This window comes from Puma concolor, chromosome B3, assembly GCF_028749965.1.
Source record: "Puma concolor isolate L17-30 chromosome B3, mPumCon1.1.hap2, whole genome shotgun sequence".
In the NCBI taxonomy this organism is placed as follows: domain Eukaryota; kingdom Metazoa; phylum Chordata; class Mammalia; order Carnivora; family Felidae; genus Puma; species Puma concolor.
Genome location: NC_141672.1, coordinates 60,821,669 through 60,836,247, shown reverse-complemented (window position 1 = coordinate 60,836,247; position 14,579 = coordinate 60,821,669).

The window sequence follows — 14,579 nt, the reverse complement described above, 5'->3', positions numbered from 1 at the left end:
AAGTTCTATCCCCTATTAAAAAGCTGAAAAATGACAATAGCAAAAAGTAACCTGATAACTCCAGAAACCAGAGTTTTAAAGCCTCCTCTTCCATTCTTCTCTAACAAGAATAAGACTAACTTCTGATACATGCTATTACTGCCTATATTAGTTTCAGTTGCATACTTAGAATAAATTGTTCCTCTGAGCTAGCAATGACATTGTAAAGAAGGATCAGTTATAACACCTTACCTTTCGAAATTGTTTAATTTGGAAACAGGGAAAGACTTCTAGGTAAGTGCCAAATATTTCACAGCCAAGGCTAAAATGTCCATATCTCTTACCAAATAGGGAAGGACCAACAGGGTGGGCCTGGAATACTGATCTACTTCTTAGTAGACCAGTAATAACTACAGCAACTACAATAATGTGAGCAGTAATTGTCTGACAGATACTGTGTTAAGCACTTTATACTTACTGCATGAAATCTGAGCAATACCCCTGTGTTTGAGATACTTCTGTTAGCACCATTTTATTTTTTTTAATTCTATTTTTTATTTTTTAAAATTTTCATCCAAATTAGTTAGCATGGAGTGCAACAATGATGTTCCCCTTACCCATTTAGCCCATCCCACCTCCCACAACCCCTCCAGTAACCCTCAGTTTGTTCTCCATATTTATGAGTCTCTTCTGTTTTGTCCCCCTCCCTACTTTTACATTATTTGTTTCCCTTCCCTTATGTTCATCTGTTTTGTCTCTTAAAGTCCTCATATGAGTGAAGTCATATGATTTTTATCTTTCTCTGACTGACTAATTTCACTTAGCATAATACCCTCCAGTTCCATGCACGTTGTTGCAAATGGCGAGATTTCATTCTTTTTGATAGCTGAGTAATGCTCCATTGTATATATATACCACATTTTCTTTATCCATTCATCCATCGATGGACATTTGGGCTCTTGCCATACTTTGGCTATTGTTGATAGTGCTGCTATAAACATGGGGGTGCATGTGTCTCTTCGAAACAGCACACCTGTATCCCGTGGATAAATGCCTACTAGTGCAACTGCTGGGTCGTAGGGTAGTTCTATTTTTAGTTTTTTGGGGAACCTCCATACTGTTTTCCAGAGTGGCTGCACCAGCTTGCATTCCCATGTTAGCACCATTTTAAAGCTGTAGTACCTGAGGATTAGGTTTAAGTAACTTGTTAAAATCACACAGCCAAGAGGTGACAGAGCTAAACTTAACCCTAGATTATGTAAATTGAGTAGAAGGTTAACACTCAAGTATTCATAGCCCCTTTTTCAAATGGACTGTGGCAGTAGGCCAAATGCTTTAGTAAAACACCTGTTGCTCTTCCAGAAACTTAGAATACTTTCAGTTGAACAGGAAAAAAGGAGGCAATAAATTGCAGCTTCAACACAGACCATTAAGTTGCAAAAAAAACCCTGTTCATCTGTGTAGCCCATTTGGTAGACCCAGGGATCCAGAGCCATGAGGCTTTAAAAGATTTTATTTTTTAATTTAGTTGCTAAAATCTTTTCTATGAACTATTATATCTTCCCATAAATTAAAATGAGCCAATACAAATCACCAACATCAACTCAGATATTACATCCACTTCACAATTGTCTATTGCTACAGGTAGAGTCCTTGTTTGATCATCAGACCAAATGGATAAATGCCATTGATACATTTTTCATATTAAACAAACAGATACTCATAACATCAGAGAGGGAAGAAGCAATACCAAACCAAAACATATGAATAGTGAAAGATATGGGGTGGCCTGCGTGGCTCAGTCAGTTAGGCATCTGACTTCAGCTCAGGTCAGGATCTCACAGTTTATTAGTTCGAGCTCTGCTTCAGACTCTGTGCTGATAGCTCAGAGCCGGAGCCTGCCCCAGATTCTCTGTCTCCCTCTCTCTCTGCCCCCCCTCCTCACACTCCATCTCTTTCCCTCTCTCTCAAATATAAATAAACATTTAAAAAAATTTTTTTGAATAAAGTTATTAAAACCCATGTACCGCAAACCAAGTTTAAGAGAATATAGTAGTACAATGAAATCTATCCTTATAAAGATCAACATATCCTCTATTCAGTTCAAACAACACACAGGTGCATGAAAACTATGCAGATAACATGAGAGAACAGGATTGTTGACACTCCCTTAGGTCAGTAAAAACCCACAGTCAGAAAGCCTCACAGGTAGCAGTGTCATGCTCCTGCAAAGTAATAAACACGCCTAATAATTTTAAAGGTTAAAGAACAACAAGGTAATCCTTCTTTTTGCTCTGTTCTGTGTTCTTCTTAAGCAAATGGGCTACTGTTTTGTGAGGCCATGGCTTGGGGAAGTTGGAACTTCGAAGATTTTGTGGATTGGGTTTTTGCTTTCTTTTTTCTTTTTTTTTTTTTTTTTTTTTTTTTTGCTTTCTTTTTATGGAGGTGAAATTCATACATCATAAGATTAACCATTTTATAATGAACAATACAGTGACTTCTTAGTACATTCACAATGTGTGCAACACCACCTCTATCCAGTTTCAAAACATCTTTCTCACCCCAAAATAAAACCCTGTATCCACTTGGCAGTTGCAACGTATAGCACCCTTCCCCCAGGCTCTGGCAATCACCACTATGCTTTCTGTTTCAATAAAGAACTTATGAAATGTGTGTTTAGATAACTTTACCTAGAAGTTTTAAATATTTTTACAAGTTTTTATTATATAATCACTAAGTAAAAGGGACAGACTTACTAAATCAAGGAGATAGTACAATTTAGATTCAGCATCTCTAACAAAACGGCTCCACATTTTTTTCCCCTTTTAGCACTTTTACCCACAAAATCAACAGAGTGCCATGTACTCTGGATGTAAATAACCGCTCATGCTAAAATAGAGAAAGGTGGGAAGACTGCCCAGGATGATTCTCTGTCCTTCCCTATCTATGCCAGTTGTCTAGAATTTTGTTTGGCTGATTCTGACAAAGACACTATGTGGGCTCCTAACTGATATTCCTGTACCTCACTTTACAAATGTCAAACCATCCCCCATAACAACAGTGAGCTACACTGTTAGCCATAATATCCTGTTACAGAAAACCATCAAAATAAAACCTGCTAACTTCCAGGCTCGATTCTCTGCAAAGGGTATAGGAAATAGTGGTTATAGTAGATAGAAGTTCATCTAAAGGGAATGAAAAAGAACAGGACTAAAAGACACTCAATCATTCCACAGGGGCTTATGATCTGCAGCCTGGAAGCACAACCTGGTAGAAGTCACTTGGAAGGAGATCAGAAAATAATCACAAATACTTAAATAGTGCTTACTCTGTTCTTGGTACTATTCTAAGCATGATTGATTGTGTTTAATAAATTAATGTAATGAGTATATGTATTCATTTAATTTTCACAACAATCATGGAAGAGAAGTATTTTTGTTATCATCCTCGCTCGCTTTACAGAGAATGAAACTGAGACACAGAGAGGTTAAGTGATTTATCCAAAGACACACAGCTCCTAGAGTCAGGATTTGGCACAGGCCACTAGGCTCCATGGTTCATGCTCTTAACCCCAAGGTCAGGCTGATGCTCTGCCCAAGTAAAAACTCAGAGAAACCTGCTATTTCATTGCTGAACTACCCATGGCATAATTGATTACATCCCACTCAGTACAAAAAAGAGAAATTCTCATTTTATTTGGTGCCTCAATCCATATGAAAATTATCACAAGGAACATTCCCATGAAATGCAATAGATAAAAATCTTCCAAAGTATATGGTGTAAAAAGTTAGCTAAGCTTTAGATGGGTCTTAATTTTATAATTAATTTAGAAAAAGAATGTTTTCTATCTATAAAGAAACAACAATGAATAATAAATTTGCTCAGCATTCACCAAAAAAATGACTTACAGAACCATTCAGCTTTAAAGTAAATCTTAATTCTACACAGAGAAGTATTGTGAGATAACAGAAAATACATATAGTGGTCTCTGATCCAGTTCCTGGCACAAAGCTCCTAAAACCCTTGTAAATTTCCTAAGTGAATAAGAGCACTATGAGCATTTCTTGTTCTAATATTTGGTTTTTGACCCTGTCCCTGACATAGTCTCCTAAAATCCTTGTACAGTAGCCCCTCTCACCTGCAGGCTATGTGTTCCAAGACCCTGAGTGAATGCCTGACACTGCAGATGTACTGAACCCTATATAAACACACAGTCCCTGACTTACAATAGTTTGACTTAGGATTTTTTTTTTTTTTTACTTTAAGATGATGCAAAACAGATATACATTTAGTAGAAACTCTACTTAGAATTTTGAATTTTGACATTTTCCCGGGCTAGCAATACACAGTACAATATTCTTTCATGACTGAGCAGCAGCCACAGCTCCCAGTCAGCCACACAATCACGAGAGCAAACAACCAATAACACAACCATTCTGGTTTTCACTTTCAAGCACAGTGTTCAATATATTACATGAGATATTCAACACTTACAAAATAGACTTTGTTTTAGATGATTTCGCCCAATTGTATGTTACACGTAAGTGTTCTGAGCACATTTAAGTTAGGCTGGGCTAAGCTATGATGTTCCTTAGGTTAGGTGGTATTAAACGCACTTTCAGTTACAGTATTTTCAACTTACGATGGATTTATTGAGCCGTAACCCCATAAGTCAAGGAAGATCTGTACTATGTTTTTTCCCATACCTACATACCTACATACCTATAATAAAGTTTAATTTATAAATTAGGCACAGTAATATACTAATAACTGAAAATAAAATAGAACAATTAAAATATACTGTAATAGTTATGTGAATTTCATCTCTTCCTCTCTCTCTAAATATCTTATTAACATCTTATACTCACCCTTCTCCATCTTGTTATGAAGCGAAATGATAAAATTCCTACATGGTGAGATGAAGTGAGGTGAATGACACAGGCATTATGACATAGCGTTACTCTACCACTGACCTTCTGACAATATGTCAGAAGGAAGATTATCTGCTTCTGGGCCACGGTTGAATGCAGATAACTGAAACCATGGAGAGCAAAACCATAGATAAGATAGAACTACTCTAAATTCCTAAGTGGTAACAGCTGAAGGAGCATTTTTGTTCAAATGAGGCAAATCTGGGTGGGCTCTTGGATGCCTTCTGGCTGGTCACCATAAATACCAAGCCTGATCAGAAGCTTGGAATTTTCAGCTCCTTCTTCCTCCCCACCTCTCCAGAAAGGACAGCAGGGCTAGAAATGAAGTTAATACAAGAAGCTACACAGGAGGAAGCCTCCATAAAAATCCCAATACCACAGGGGCTCCTGGGTGGCTCAGTCGGTTGCGCGTCCGACTTCAGCTCAGGTCACAATCTCACGGTCCGTGAGTTTGAGCCCCGCGTCGGGCTCTGGGCTGATGGCTCAGAGCCTGGAGCCTGCTTCCGATTCTGTGTCTCCCTCTCTCTCTGCCCCTCCCCCGTTCATGCTCTGTGTCTGTCTCAAAAATAAATAAACGTTAAAAAAATTTTTTTTTTTAAAAATCCCAATACCACAGGTTTCGGGGAGTTCCCAGGTTGGTGAAGACATCTACACTGGAAGGGTGACACACCCCAACTCCATGGGGAGAGAAACTCCTGTGCTCAGGACCCTCCTAGACCTTACCCTACGTATCTCTTCATCTGGCTGTTTATCTGTAGCTTTTTTCATACTCTTTAATAAACTGGCAAATGTAGGTAAGGGTTTCCCTGAGTTCTTTGAGCCACTCTAGCAAATTAATCAAACCTGAGGAGGGGATCACGAGAATCTCTGGTATAGCCCATGGGCCAGAAGCACAGGTGACAACCTGGGCTTGAGATTGGCATCTAAAGTGAAGGCAGTCTTGTGGGACTGAGCTCTCAACCTGTGGGATCTTATGTTATGTCCAGAGAGATAGATAGTATCAGAACTGAGTTAAACTGTAAGACACCAGTGAGTGTCACAGAATTGCTTGGTCTGGGAAAACCCCACACACATCTCGTCCCAGAAGTGTTGTGAGTGCAGTAGTAGTGTGAGGGTAAAGGAGAGACACAGGACAAGACACAAGAGGTTTTTCCCTACTCAGGAGGGAGGGACTGGGTGTTTTTCCTGATACAAATATTCAGTGGGTTCCCTGAATTTTCCAAAACCACAATATTCCACTCTGTCCCTCTTTGCTCTAACTTGGCCAGAGGATTCTAAATATTCTACCATACGTGCATCCCTACCTAAAAAAGTTTTAAAAGTTTTTTGACTAAATCACAGGAGAAAGCACAAGTTGACGATTGCAATTTACAAACTACAATACTGCATGGCCACATGGCAGTTATAGTAGTTTATTTGTCTGTTTATTGCTATATAGAAGAATCTAAGAAAAGCCTAGGAAGATACATGGAGAATTGCAGTACTCTAGCACCTGATAAATTCAGTTTTAAAAAAGGCACCTTGTTTTAAGGATATACCAAGTATGTATTTTCATGTTCTGATTGTTTGAGCCTCATGTTGTCTAATTTCCCAAGATCACTACCTATCTCCAAAATCCCATTCCATCCTTTTCCAATACTCTCCTTCAGGTTCCCTATATTCTAGACCAGACCTACCCAAAGAATTTTCCGTGATGAAGCAAATGTCTTGTATCTGTACTATACAAGACAGTAGCCACTACCCATTTGTATCTAATGAGTGCTTAAAATATTGCTGGTTCAACTGAAGATCTAAATATTGAGTTTATTTCATTTCAATTAATCAAAATTTAAATAGCCACATCTGACTAGTGGCTACCATACTGGACAGAGTATCTCTAGACAAAAAGACCTAATTGTCCTTCTCCATCCGTTACTCATTATTCCATAAATATTTATTGCCCATCTGCTTTGAGCTGGCACCATGCTAGGCTCTAGGCATTTAATGTTGAACAAGACAACTCTGTCTTTATGAATGCTGAGAGAGATAGCTATTACTCAATTACACAAATGATTTCTTAATGCCAAATCATAGTACTGTACCTTATCAATTTAGTTTTTTCACATATTAACATTTCTAAAGTCAGGATGTATGCCTTATATCAACAGCATCTTATAACCACTTCCAGCCAGGCCAGTCATGGCAAATTGTCATTGCCTACACATACAAGAACTCAGTTATTATTCTTAGTGGGATGACCAGACAACATGCAACTCCTCAACATTTCAGCCAACAAATTAAATGAGGATCATTTAAATAAAAGGTATGAGTCCTGGTCATTATCAGAAAATATTCAGTTAACACTTCTGGTAAGATCAAGGTATCTATTTGCTGCCTCCTAATAAAGTCAAGAGGTATAGATTAGGTGCCCAGTTGCTTAGAATAAAATTCCAAAGACACAAGTGGAGCACCCTGTTCACTGATGCACTGAAAAGCACAAGGATAACACTGTGTAGAAGAACATGGATATTACCAATTCTACATGGAACAGTGATTCAGAAGAGTCAGATTCTGAATTTAAAAACCTATTAGGAATATTATTTTGTTTATATTTTCCTTTTTACAAATGCACAATAAAATATGATAAAATCCACATTACATAAATCTAAAAGCACTCTTAATAGCATGAAATAAAAATTATGAAGAAAAAAAATCGTATAATGTATTAATTGGGATTGGGCTTTTTCCTAATACATAAAATTGTTGAGTATTTTCCAATAGATGCATCTTACAATCAATGGAATTTGGTAAACGCAATATTGAAATGTTCGTGCTTCCAATTCTTTTTTTGATACTTTCCCCTCCACCTGAAATGCCCTTTTTATTCATCTTTCTGCTCCAGGTCAGATGCCAACTCATCTCTGATCTTCATGTCTTTTCCATCAGAATTAATTTTTCCCTCCCCTGAATTCTCAGAGTACCTTCCCAATACCTACTACAGAGCACTTAGCATTCCCTTTGTTGTGTTATCATTACTTGGGTGTGTCCTTAGCTCCCTGAGCAGAGTACCTGGAGTCTAGACTCCTTACAGTCTAATTGCATGTCTTATTCAGATATTATATCCCAGTTAGGATACAACTTTGCCCTTCAAGCATTTAGCAAATATAGGAAGGCCCTATGCTATATAATGTAACAGGGAGAAACTTAGCATGTCTGGCTGCATGTTGCTTCTATTTCCCTTGCTGCTGTGATCTACAGATTAAGAACTTCTGCTTAGCCCTGTATGTAGGCATGTTAATCATCAAAGGAATTTTGCTTATAGCTAAGATTTTCAAAACTGCTCTTTACCCAAAACCTACCTTACCAGAGGAGATAAGGAAAGCAGGCAGAGTGGACACCATCCCCATTCCTTCAAGACTGAAGAATGATCATAACTTAGGGGGAACTGAAACTATGTTCCATAAGGTTAATGAGGTAAACTAGCAGGAAATTTAAAATTTGTTTTTCAGAGAACTGTTTCTGCTTAATCAGCTATTGTGTCTTTTTGGACCCCACTAATAAATCTACTCAGTATCTCTGCAGAAACCTGGACTCAAAGTCAACTAATATGGTTCCAACCTATGGGCAAGCAGGGCCCTGCACTCCTTACCTGAGATAATGAGCCCAAGACCCCACCCAGTTTATACCAGCTCTTAGAGAATGCCCATAGTCTCTTCTCCTTGTCCTCTGATAACCTCCCTAGGTAAGGAGCTGAATTTTGCTTCTTTCTGATGTTAAGTCTCCACACCAAAGTGAACATGGGATGTATGTTACATATACACTTGCTCAAGCGCTTTCCTCACAAATAGTCACATTTCCCCACTCTTCAATAGGTATGTAATCGCAACCCCCATGATTATAAAATCTTTTTCTCTCCTTCAGGGAGGCAGATTTGAGTCTTGCTCTCCTGTTTCCTCCTGTGGCTGCCTCTCAAATAAGCCCTTCCTTGCTGCAAATCTGATGTCTCAGTGATTAACTTTGTTGTGCATGAGGCAGACAGATTTGGATTCGGTTATAATAATGTCACATAGATCCCCACATAGTGATGTAATGTCCTTCAGACCTGGAATTTGGCACGTGCTATTTAATAGTAAACTTCCAATTGGGTCAATGTATAGCATGAATGAGATATGCCAAGAACCATATCTGCAGTGGTCTGGGAGCAATGCCACAAAGGTATCAGGTCTCTCAGTGCTATGTTCAAAGATCTCACAGGGTTAAGCATAGGTAATTGTACACAATCCTTGTGCAAGTGATTACCTCTGCTTCTTCCCCAAAGCCCAAAACATAAAAGTAAAGGAAGTAACATTAATAAACCAAAATACTAAAGAGCCTGAAAAAGGAAATGACGATAAATAGTGTCAACAAATCTTGGATGCTGATAAGCAGATGAACAAGAAATTTTCAAAAATGAGAAACAAAGCCTGCCTCATAGGTGGGGTGTGGCACAGTGCTAACAATAGAAGGCTTTATAGAAATTCTGCATTAAGGGTAGTTAGAGACCCAGGTCCCCTCCTTCCAGCAGACAGGTTTAGTTTTGGAGAGGCTGAACTGGAGAAGCTCTGTGCTCCATGTAAATCTACACTGAAGTATAATTAAAACAGAGGAATAAATTGGAACTCTGCACTATGAACAATGGGACCCTTAGCCTCTTTCATTCAGCTCTGAGAATAAAAGCTTATATACTTCCAGAAGCAGATAAGTAAATTCTTCTTCATGGAAAGTAATCACTCTCTTAAATATAATGCTGGTATTAGCTATTTAAAAAGATAATATTTGGAGCACCTCGGTGGCTCAGTCAGTTAAGCGCCTTGACTGCGGCTCGAATTGTGACCTCATGGTCAGTGAGTTCAAGCCCCACATCAAGCTCTGTGCTGACAGCTTGGAGCCTGGAGCCTGCTTCAGATTCTGTGTCTCCCTCTCTCTCCACCCTCCCCCATTCATTCTCTCTCTGTCTCTCTCAAAATAAATAAACATTAAAAAAAATTTTTTTAAGAAAATGCATGTATTATCTCCCACGAAATACTAACTTCCTTGAAGGACAGATCTGTATCCTATCCATATTTCCAGCCCAGAATATCAAGCTTTGTATGTAATAAGTGCTCAGTAAACATGTGTTAAATTTAAACAGAAAACTTCCAAGAATACAATGTTTACTACTATCTATCCAGACATGGAGTTTGATTCTGAACAACCAAAAGCTGTTCAGCAAAAACTTCTCACCTCCAACTAAAAACCAAAAACAAAATGGCCATGAGCATTTATTGAGTCCACAGTGAATGTATACCACAAATTCCTCTCTCAGCTCCCAGCAGGGTAGTGATCTGAAGCTCACCGTGCATGCTCTGATGAGACTGTAGTGTTAATTTTCATAGTCAAAGCCAAAGGTTTAATGGTTGGTGCCCACACAATCCAAAAAACTCTATCATATTCTCTACAGCCTATTTAGCAATATTATGGCTGCCAAGGGGCGCCTGGGTGGCGCAGTCGGTTAAGAGTCCGACTTCAGCCAGGTCACTATCTCGCAGTCTGTGAGTTTGAGCCCCGCATCAGGCTCTGCGCTGATGGCTCAGAGCCTGGAGCCTGTTTCCGATTCTGTGTCTCCCTCTCTCTCTGCCCCTCCCCCGTTCATGCTCTGTCTCCGTCCCAAAAATAAATAAACGTTAAAAAAATGATAATAAAATTAAAAAAAAAAATATTATGGCTGCCTTATAAAAACATTTATAAATGAAGTTTTAAATTTAAAAATGTGTTAAAATTTTCAAAATTTTTCTGATGTTTTATTTTCCTCAAATATAGTTCAACCAAATGCATTTGATATTATTAATGTACAACAGGTAGGCATGATAATTTAATGCTACAAAATATAAAAAAAATTATAAAAGTTGAAAAAATATGCTTACTTTACTTCCATAATTTTTTGACGTTTCCTAACAACAACAAAAAAAGGATCGCTCAGACTCAATTGATTTTATGCTGTCAGTTCTGGGAAGACATCTGTGGTTTTCATCGTTATCCATTAATATTAGCTGTTGATAAGCATCACTGAGTGATTTTAAGGTTTTATAAAGCAATTGGAGCCTTGGGAGTTCTCCACAATGCTGTGCATATACCAAGAGTTGGCAACATTTCAGCAATGGGGTGGCCAAATTACTGACCCCTTTTCCTTAAGCAGAGGTACATAAGATGAAGAGTGGCAATAAAAGGAAAAGGCAGAAGCCAAGAATCTCTTTTTTCCTATAGATGAGATCAGCTTCATTTAGGGAGTAAACTTTTACATTATGATGCAGGGTTGAAAAATAGCAATTTCAAAACAAAGGATATGTCCAAGGTGGGCAATTGTAGTTGATCTTCACAACAGTCTTGCCTGTCAGGTATTTTCACTTCCACCTGATGCCCAGAGAGCATGAGTAAGAGCCCAAACTACTGGTGACTGCCTTGAAAACCCTCTTCCTTCACCCTCGACAGCCAATGTGCTGACACCCAACTGAGGCTTGCTTCTCTCTGGCAGCATAGAGCTCTTCAATGCCAGAGTGATAAAGAAATAGCAGTCCCAGACAAGCCAGGGTGGGGCTTAAGGAAACCAAAAGTAGTACCAGGTAATGCTTTTAGAAATAACTATAAATAGATCATGTTTAACTTTAGGTACATTTTATACCCTACCTCATTTCAACAAGGATTTGAAGGAGGGCTACAAAAATACATAGCATATTAAGATGGTTAATTTTATGTGTCAACTTGGCTAGGCCATAGTACACAGATATTTCATCAAATGTTATTCTAGATGTTTCTGTGAAGATATTTTTAATGACATTAATATTTAAATCAGCAGACTATAAGTAAAGCACATTACCCTCCATAATGTAGATGGGTCTCCAGTCAGCAGAAGTCCTTAAAAAACAAAAAACAAAAAAGAAAACACTGACCTGCATGGACCTAGAGGGTTATTTGAAATAAGTGAAATAAGTCAGAGAAAGACAAATACTAAAATTTCACTTATGTGTGGAATCTAAAAAACAAAACAAATGAATAAACAAAAAGGAGAACCAGACCTATGAATACAGAGAACAAACTGGTGGTTGCCAAAGGGATGAGGGTAGAGGATTGGGCAAAATGGGTGGAGTGGAGTGGGAGATACAGGCTTCTAGTTATGGAATGAATAAGTCATGGGAATAAAAGGTTCATCATAAGGAATACAGTAAATGGCAATAGCATGTATGGTGACAGATGGTAGCTACACTTGTGGTGAGCCTAGCATAACATACAGAATTATTGAATCACTATATTGTACAGCTGAAACTAATGTGACATCATGTGTCAACTATACTCAGATTTTATTAATTAATAATAAAATTAAAATAAAATAAAATAAAATAAAATAAAATAAAATAAAATAAAATAAAATAAAATAAAATAAAATAAAATAAAATACTGATCTCCCCAAAGAAGAGGGGATTATGCCAAAAGCCAGCCTTCAGATTTCAATTGCAGATCATCTCTTCCTCGGGTCTCCAGCCAGCCAGCCTACCTGCAGTTTTGGGACCTGCCAACCTCCACAATTACATGAGCCAATTCCAAGAAAGAGAAAGAGAGAGACAGAAACAGAGACAGAGAAGAGAATGGAAGTTTAAATTACTTAGCTATCACATGAATGCTTTCCTGGACTGTTTTTCATACAGTTGTTTAATGTGGTATAGGTGCAGTCCTAACTTTCATATTAGCTCTAGACCTGGCTACTGGACAGGGACAGTCTTTTACATTATTATCAAATATAGCATTATAAACTGTATTAAACCTGTTTTATCAAGGAGGGTTATAGATTGACTGCAAACTAAAAGGACTTCTTGGGCGCCTGGGTGGCTCAGTCGGTTAAGCAACTGACTTCGACTCAGGTCTTGATCTCATGGTTCATGGGTTCGAGCCCCGCATCGGGCTCTGTACTGACAGCTCGGAGCCTGGAGCCTGCTTCAGATTCTGTGTCTCCCTCTCTCTCTGCCCCTCCCCCACTTGTGCTCTGTCTCTCTCTCTCTCTCTCTCAAAAATAAATGAAATGTAAAAAAAAAAATTTTAAAGGACTTCTTAGCTGTTTGGGGAAATTATTAATTCCAATATAAACTTTTCCATTCCAACAAGCTATTATTTTTTCAATTCTGATGTTATATTTAAAACATATATTAAAGTTATATTTCATATATATATAAGAACTGCTCCCACTCAACTTCATCACCATCACTTTTTACTAATTGCCTTGTTTACTTGAATTACTTATTCAGAACAGGATTTGATTATTCAAAATAATACTGCTTAATTTTAATTGAATCCTCAAGCAAGCCAGCATGCAGCTTCTCAGCTTGCATGGTAATTCATCAATACATTTATTATGCATTTCTTATGGATAGGACATGGATTAAAATAAGAGATATGGTTGAAGCTTTGTCTACTTTTCTTTAGGCAGAAAAAAGGAGAAATAAAATACACATATAAAGAGACTTTTTTCTAAGAACTCTAAATGCTCTATAGAATATCAGTTTTTTTAATTTTTTTTTAACGTTTATTTATGAGTGGGAAAGGGGCAGAGAGAGGGAGACACAGAATCCAAAACAGGCTCCAGGCTCTGAGCTGTCAGCACAGAGCCCGACACAGGGCTCTAACTCACGAACTGCGAGATCCTGACCTGAGCCGAAGTCGGACACTCAACCGACTAAGCCACCCAGGCGCCCCCATATCAGTTCTTTTTAAGTTTATTTATTTGAGAGAGAGCACTCAAGTACGGGGCACAGGGCCAGAAAGAAAGAAAAGAGAGAATCCCACTGTCAATGCAAAGTCAGCACAGGGTTCGAACAGACGAACCGTGAGATCATGACCTGAGCCAAAATCAAGAGTCAGACACTTAACGGACTGAGCCACCCAGGCACCCCTCATGTCAGTTATTATTAACTTTTATAAGCACCTTTACTCTGGAGAGTTAAAAATATCTGTCTATACTCCAGGGAGTGACATTTTTATCTACAGCCAAAGGATGAATGGCTTGAGACCCACAACAGCTAATTACTTGGTCCAAAGTCACAGATGGTTCAGTGGAAGAGACTCTTCCAGAACGCAAAAGGCCAAACTCCTTCCTTGGTCAGTGCAGTTTCTGTGACTTATACCACACATTTTAACATATAAAAAAGTAATTGGAAGGACTACAACTGCATTTCCATAGAATTTGTATGGTATCATCACTTGCAAATGGACAGCAGGAACAGAATTCTGCTCTACATTTAGAAGTGGTTTTTTGTTTGGTTTTTTGTTTGGTTTTTTGGGGGGTTTTTTTGCCAGCACAGTGGTTTGTGATTGTTTCATAATGGATTTGAACACTTCTAGGCTAGGATATACTTCCCAGGCCACCAGAATCCTTGTCACTGACTAAAGTCTTATCTGGACTTCACTGTCTTAGGCAATCTGCTAACATTGAAGGCCTTTGGGCTTATGTCTGATCTATATGGACTACATACTCTATTTCCAAATTTTATCCTTATTGTTCTTCATCTTTAAAGCCATTTCTTCCTTTTTAAGTTTTTTATTGTCATTCCTTAAATCTTCTAACCCAGTCTCACTTTCATAAATGCATGTTATCAAGTGTATTCATTCAGCAAATGTTTACTGCAT